We start from the raw sequence: 8011 nt of genomic DNA, 5'->3' as shown, positions 1-8011 counted from the left end.
ACTCCTGTGAAGCCAAAGAAAACTGAAGTAGTTAGGCATCTCTCAAGAAATAATCCACTTACTAGTGAATTTGCATCTCAGTTTTTGCCTTGTCCCTTTGAGTATTGCTTTAATGTACAGTTGTTTGGGATACACATGCATTTATTTGATCCAGATTTGCTTAAACTCATTGAGCTTCTAACTATTGACATCAAGATATTAAAAATGAGGTCCAGACAAAGAACTAGAGAATCATGAGCAGCCTTGTAATGGTAAGACTGGAAGAGAAATGGATAACCAGACAGTGCTTTCAAATTGTAATTGTTTGATTATATTCCTCCCAGCCCAGGGAAGTGCTCTCAGTCTCTGCCATAATGGTGGGCACTTGTCTCAGAGTTAAACCCCTTGTTTCTAAAGAGAAAGCCCCTGAGACACCTGATGCTTCCACCCAGACAGAATGATAAGGAAGGAGACTTCAGTACAATTGGTAGGTTGCAACAAGTGCCCAGACCGTTCTCCTGGAGAAAAGTTAAGTACCTGCAAAGGATGTGCACAGGTTTTATGACCTGTTGCATCCGGTGGCTGAGTTGCAGGAAACAGTTAAAAGGCTGTGCAGTATTGGAGGGGCCAAGATGGAGATAGGTGGTTTCAGAACCATGTTCCTGTGGCATAGCACCACAGAGAATGAGGCACCTTGGATGCTGGTGACCCACAAAAGCAGGACTCAGCTTCAATCCCCACCCTCCAGCACTACAACTGGAAACAGATATGAAGCTTTAACAGCTGTAGACACCCATGAGCCAGGTCTGTAGGGAGAAACTACGAGCAGCACACAGTGGATACCACAAAAATAAATTAGTGTTCATAGTGGGTGACTTTCTGTTAAGGGGTGTGGAGGCACCCATTGGCGGGCCTGACAGGGAGTCATGACAGGTATGCTGCCTTCTGAGAGCTAAGGTCCAAAATGTTGCCAAGATGGTGCTGCAACTTGTCAAGAGCACAGACTACTATCATAGGATCATAGAATGGTTTGGGTTGGAATGGACCTTAAAGATCAGCCCCCCTGCCACTGCTGCTCTTTCCTGTGGGCGTGAATGACACCACAAGCGAGAACCTGGGCAGAATCAAGGAAGTCTACAAAGCCCTGGGACTGCAAGCAAAAAGTGTTGGATGAAGTTATCTTTTCTTCCATTTTACCAGTTAGAGGAAAGGGTGCAGACAGAAATAGACGTATAATGCAAATCAACTTCAGGCTTCGTGGCTGGTGCCGTTGTAAGGGTTTTGGCTTTTATGACAACAGGGCATTCTTTGATGACTATAACCTTAGGGAGGGATGGGATCCACCTGTCTAGAAGAGGCAAGGGAATCTTTGGCAGCAGGCTGGCCAATCTGGTGAGGTGGGCTTTAAACTGAAGGACTCAGAGGGTGGTGTCCAAAGTGGCACCGTTTACATCATTGCAACCAACTGGGGAATAAACCAGGCCAACCAGAACAATGACAAATGTTCCTTAGCTGCCTCCCAAGCTGAGAACCAGAACACCAACCACCTCAAATATACATACACTGAGGCATGCAGCCTGGGGAACAAACAGAAGGAACTGGAGCTCCATGCCCAGTCAGAAAGTTATGGTATCATAGGAATAACTGAAACATGGCAGGACAACACACATGACTGGAGGATCACAATGGATGGCTGTAAACTGTTTCGTAAAGACAAGTAGGGAAGAAGAGGAGTTATCATCATGCTCTGTGTTAAGGAGGACCTTGAATGCATGGAAGTCAACTACGACAGTTGTGGAAGGCCTATCAGATGCTTCAGGGTCAAGGTCAGAGAGCTTGTCTCCAAGTGGGATCTTACAGTAGGCATCTGCTACCAACCTCCAAAGCAAGACAATAAGACCAATGAAGCAATATTTGGGTCATTTAAGCAAGTTTCAGGTCAACAGAACCTGACTCTTATGGGTGACTTCAACTACCCAGACATTTGTTGGAAGAACAATACAGCAGCTGACATGTCATCCATCAAGCTCCTGGAATGCATAGGGGGCTGCTTCCTCATACAAATTCTAAGTGTGCCAACATGGAATGAGGCACTGCAAAATTTGCTACTCACAAACCAAGAAAACCTGCTTTGTAATATCTTGGTGATAGTCTTGGCTGCAGTGATCATAATGTTGTGGAGTTTAGGATCCTGCTGAGCATGCTGAAGGTTAGTACTAAGGCAAAGGTTTTAGATTTTTAGAAGAGTAAATCCACTTGCTCAGAGCTTACTTCAGAGGGATTCCATGGGAAGCTTCCGTGGAGGAGAAAGGAGCAAGCAAGTGCTGGGAATTCTTCAAGAACGCTCTCCTGCAAGCAAAAAGTCAGTTGATCACCTTTAAAGGTAAGGGAAGTTGGCAGAGAAAGAGACCCCCTTGGCTTCACTGCAAGCTTCTGAGTCTGCTCCAAACCAAAAGAGAAGCATATCAGAGATGGAAAAGCAGATGAATACTCTTTGAGAACTACAAGGGCATTGCCAGCATGTGCAGAGATGCAGTCAGAAAAGCAAAAGCTCAGCTTGACTTGAAATTCGCCAGAGTTGTCAAGAACTACAAGAAAGGGTACCTTGGATATGTAAACAACAGCAGAAACAATGAAAATATTGGCCTGTTGTTAAACAGCAGAGGTGAATTAGTCACCAACAATGCTGAAGAGGCAGAGTTTCTCAATACTCTCCTCACGTCTGTCTTTACCAGCACTGTTGAGCCGCAGGCCCTGGGAACAAAAATCCAGACTAATGCAAACACAGACCCACTGTCAGTGAAGGAAGAGGTGGTATGTGAACAATTACAGAGGCTTGACCCCTACAAATTGATGAGTCCTGATGTCATCCACCCGAGGTTAGGAGAGCTGGCTGACATCATTGTGAGGCTGTTCTCCATAACTTCAAGAAACTGTGAGGATTGTGGAATGTCTCACAATACTGGAAGGAGGCTAATGTCACCCACATCTACAAGGTCTTAAAGGAAGATCCAGAAAATTATAAGCCCATTGATCTTACTTCAGTCCCTGGGAAAGTTATGGAATGAATCCTCCTGGGGGCTATCACAAGACAAATGAAGCACATGATTGGGGAAAGCCATCATGGATTCACCAAAGGCAAATCATGCTTGACAAACCTGATTGCCTTCTACAACAAAGTAACCTGCTTAGTTGATGTAGGGCAGGCGGTGAACGTTGTCTACCTGGATTTCTCCAAGGCTTTCAGCGCAGTTTCCCACAGCCTTCTCATAGAGAAACTGATGTATTATGGTCTGGACAAGTGGTCTGTGTGGTGGGTGGGGAACGGGCTGACAGGCTGCACCCAGAGGATGGTGGTAAATAGCTCCTTTTCAGACTGGCAACCTGTCACAAGTGGGGTCCTCCAGGGATCGATATTGGGTCCAATGCTGTTTAATATCTTCATAAGTTATCTGGATGATGAAATCAAGTGCACCCTTATGAAGTTTGCTGATGACACCAAACTTGACTAGTGGGATGCTTCAGAAGGGAGAGCCACCCTGCAGGGAAGACCTGGATAGCCTGGAAGAGTGTGCTAACAAGAACATCAAGAAGTTCAATAGGGACCAGTGTAAGGTCTTATACCTGGGAGAACATAATCCAGGAGTGCAGCACAGGCTGGGATCTACCCAGCTGGGGAGCAGGTCTGTGGAAAGGGACCTGGAGGTGCTGGTGGACAACAAGCTCAATATGAGCAAACAGTATGCTGCTGCGGCAATGAAAGCCAAAAAGAGTTTGGGTTGCATCAACAAGGGCATCACCAGCTGAGATAAAGAAGTCATTATCCCACTCTACTCAGTGCTTGTCAGGCCACACGTGGAATACTGTGTTCAGGTTTGGTCCCTGGTATGCAAAAAGGATGTAGACAGGCTGGAGAGGGTCACAGAGATGATGAAAGGACTAGGAAGCTGGCCCTGTGAGGAAAGGCTGAGAGAACAGGGTTCATTCAGTCTTGAGAAAAGAAGGCTTAAGGGAGACCACTGTGCTCCAATATCTAAAGAGTGGCTAACAGAGAGGATGGAGACTCCCTTTTTTACAAGGAGTCACATGGAAAAGATGAGGGGTAAAGGGTACAAGTTAATCCTGGGGAGATTCCAGTTGGACCACAAAAGGAAAAATTTTCACAAGGAGTATAATCAGCCATTGGAATAATCTCCCCAGGGAAGTGGTGCACATTTTCAGTGTTTAGCTGGACAGCGTGCTGGGCCATCTTGTCTAGACCATGGTTTTGCCAAGGAAGATTAGACCAGGTGATCCTTGAGGTCCCTTCCAATGTTGGATTCTATGATTCTATGATTTCAGTATATTCTGATTTTTAATTATATTTTCTTTCCCCTTCACTAGCTCTGTGAGTACAGAGGCTGCAGAACATTTGGTTCATACTGCTTGTGAGTTCACAAATGTGGACTCTCTTGCAGTGCCCTGGCAGTAAAAATGCCAAATTATGCCAAAGCAAAGTATGCCTGCTTCTTTTACTAAATTTGTAACCACCATTTTTTCTTTTCCATGTGTGATACTTTCATCTTCTGTCCCACAGAGGATACATTGCTCATATACATAAAATATGTAAGTTGTGACACTTCACAGAGTTAATTTTTACTATTTTCAGACTGCTTGACAGTAGCCTGTTCTCCTTCATTACACACCAGCCAATGAGTGAATTAGTTTACTTTCAAAACACAAACCCTCATATTAATCCCCAAACAATTAATTATTGGGAGAAGACAAGCATATTTTTAACTCGGCCTGTTACTTTTCTACTTATTTCATGCAACAAGGCATGATCTGTGTAATTCCAGGCATGTCCTGCCAAATGTCCTGCAGCCTCTGAGTTCTTAGCATGAAGTTATTATGGTTACACACAGGAATGGTGTACCTTGGTTCTGAGAGTAGAGGAAGATCAGAAAGTGAGGTTCTGCTCAAAGGTGTTTCCTCAGAGGGCACAAAAACTGGGCCTGTGAGGTCTGAGCAGGGCTGTGTCTCAACAGCCCTTGCTTCTGAGTTCTAAATCTGGAGGCGTACTCCTAGAGCACAAAGGGACAGAACCAGCACGTGCAGGCTTGAGCATGTGTCCTTGGCATACACAGTCTGGCATCTCAGAAACAACTTAAAAGCAGACATAAGTCCTGAAAGTGTTTGAACCTCTCACTTTGAGTGCAAGAGACTCAAGCAGTATTTTGTCAGTTCAGGCACATGTTTTGTTTAGTCATTAATGTCATAAAAAGTCATCAGAAAACAGGATGAGGGACATTAAGAGGAGGGGAAAAAGGCACAAATCTATAAATAGCAAAACCAAACTCCAAGAAAATGGAGCTCCCTGACAACAGAACCTAACGTGTTTGCTGCCAAGCTACATCCATTTTTTTCTGCATTGTTTTTAAAATGATTTTTTATCTGGTGATGCAGAGCCAAATCTCTCCACGGGTAACATGTAGCTCCCCAAACTCGTAGGAAATTAGCAAGCCTTAATAAAATTTATGCATGGCTTGCTAGTGCAGTTCCACATCTAAAGGGAAAACAGATGTTCTCTTTAGTTATTCTCTTCATGTCCAAAGGAAAGCTGTTGGTTACAGTCTTTTTTTTAAAAGGCTGGTGCTGAAAAGGTTACAAATGATGCAATTTTTACAATCCTACTCCAAGGCTCTCTGCTACCCTGAATTGCTGAGGTGATGCTTGCAGATGCCTGTCACCCACTTACCAGCCTCATATTTCTTAACACCTACACTTTAGGATGAATAAATAGAACAGAGTCCACAGTATTTGCCTGAGACCATTAATGGGCTGGCAGGCCAGGTTTCCAAGCCCTTTGGCTGAATTCATTGTGAAGTTTCTCAGCCCAGGTTAGTTTCAAAGGAGAGGCAGAATGGATGTGCATCTGAAAAGCGTGCTATTAGAGATGTCACTAAATGGGTCTCTCAAGGCTTCAGCATGAAGGAGAAAAATCTTGATTCTTCACCTTCTTCACCTGGCTCCCTTCACTTAGCACATGTACATTCTGCCCACATAATTTTCCATTACACATTGCAGATGGGCAATCTTTTCTCTTTCCATTTTTACACAAATATTTTCAAGATGTGCAAAAACATTGGCACTTACAGTGAGTGTTTGCCATCTGAAAGAGCTTGCCACTGCAAACATGTATGCATGCATCCACATATATCTGATATTTATTCTTTACTTTGCAGATGGGTATCAAACACAGAGGCTTTCAAAATGCTAATTCATTGGGCTGCTATATTTGTTTCTTTCTACAACATGTTTATTCATTGCTCCCTGAATGGGGGAATCCCAAGCCTTCTTTATTTCTCTGCAGCTACCAAGCAGACATTAATACTAAAAGTGGGTCCCTATCCACAAAAAAATGCCCCAAAAGAACAGGAAGTGCAATAAATTGTGGCTTAATACCCTTTCAAAGTATTTATTCAAACAATCCTTGTTAGTAAATATTTATGGTCTTACAGATGATATGAAGGGATAAACACTCACATGGCACGCCTAAATGTGACTACTAGCTAATTTAGGAATTATTAGTCTCCAAAAATGGAGAAGGAAGGGACTCTGTCATTTAAAGAAACGATAGCAAATGATGCAAAACCCAGGTGGCAGGAATGCAGAGAAGAGCTGGCAGGAACTAACCAGATGAGTGATCAGCATTTTATTCAGACAGTGTTTCAGCGTCCACCCAGAGGAGATTAAGTATCCTGTCCTCTCAGTGCAGAGAAGGAGAAATAAATCAGGTTTTACCACAAGTGGGGTGGCAGGGAGTTAATTAGGAATGGAAAAATATATATATTTCAGTTTGCAAAGGAATAAAAAATGAGCAAATGAAAGAACTAAAATACACTAAAAACATGTTGGAACACACCTGGGAAACAGTGACTGAGAATCCTGCATGGGGAGTCTGCAGCCACAAGGGACTGCACACAACAGGTGATTCAGACAGCTCATCTAAAAGCCACAATCCAGTAGCCAAATGCTGTTGCTCTGAGCTATTATATGAAAGCAGACATTTCCCATACCCTGTCTCATGTCAGAGTCTGTCCAACAACAAAGCATATAAAAAAGGCAAGGTTGCACAAAGAAATAAAAGGATGTTAGTTTTCATCTCAAAGTAGTTCTAAAAAACACAACCCTCATTAAAGTCAACAGGAATTGCTCCACATCTCTTATAATTTGCCTCCCAGGATTTGTGCAAAACTAGAATATTACAGATTTTGCTATTAAAACAAGCAAAACTACACAAGAAAATTAGCAGAAGCCACAAGAAACAGAATGATGGTGAAGCTACCTTACTGCCCCATGTTTGGTGATTTGCGTTAATGATTTAACAGTAAAGCCTAATTAAATGAGTAGTAGATACTGATACATGCCAGCTATGGATCTGCTTTGTGTTGTTGGAGCACATGCATATGGATATGTTAAAGCAGAAGAAATTTTCCAAGGCAATGCACCAGTTTTTTCCCCTGTTCTAAGCTGAGGTTAAATGTGCCTGGGGCGTGTACCTCTCTAGTCCTAATGAAGATCAATTCCAAACCGAGCCACCAGCCCCTGCTTCTGTCAGCTGAATGACAATGCTGTGTTTCTAGGAGGGATAAAGGCTTCTGTTTTCCACTGGGTTTAAACTGTGGGAACATAGGGGCATATTACCTTGCAGGAGGCAAAGTCCTGGCTGTCAGCTGATGGGTGACATATTAGCTCTGTGGAAAATGGCATGGGTCCTGCTGCATGCCATTGCAGATCTGCTGACGTACCCTTTTTGCCAAGAATGCTGTAGGTTGCAGATCACTGCTTGAGAGGAAAGGCTTGTATGTGAATGAATGTATGAATATGGCTTCTGGCTGAAATATTTAATCAATGTTTAAGTGACTTTCTGCCACCAGTGAATATCAACATCCCTCATTTTGGGTAAAAGCTGGGAGTCACATTTCAACAATATATTCAGAGAGCATCAATATATTCAAATAGCATCTGATGATGCAAGAGCACAGTTTGT

The sequence above is a fragment of the Falco punctatus genome (assembly GCF_963210335.1).
Source record: "Falco punctatus genome assembly, chromosome: 4".
Lineage (NCBI taxonomy): Eukaryota > Metazoa > Chordata > Aves > Falconiformes > Falconidae > Falco > Falco punctatus.
Note: the sequence above shows the minus strand (reverse complement) of the source record.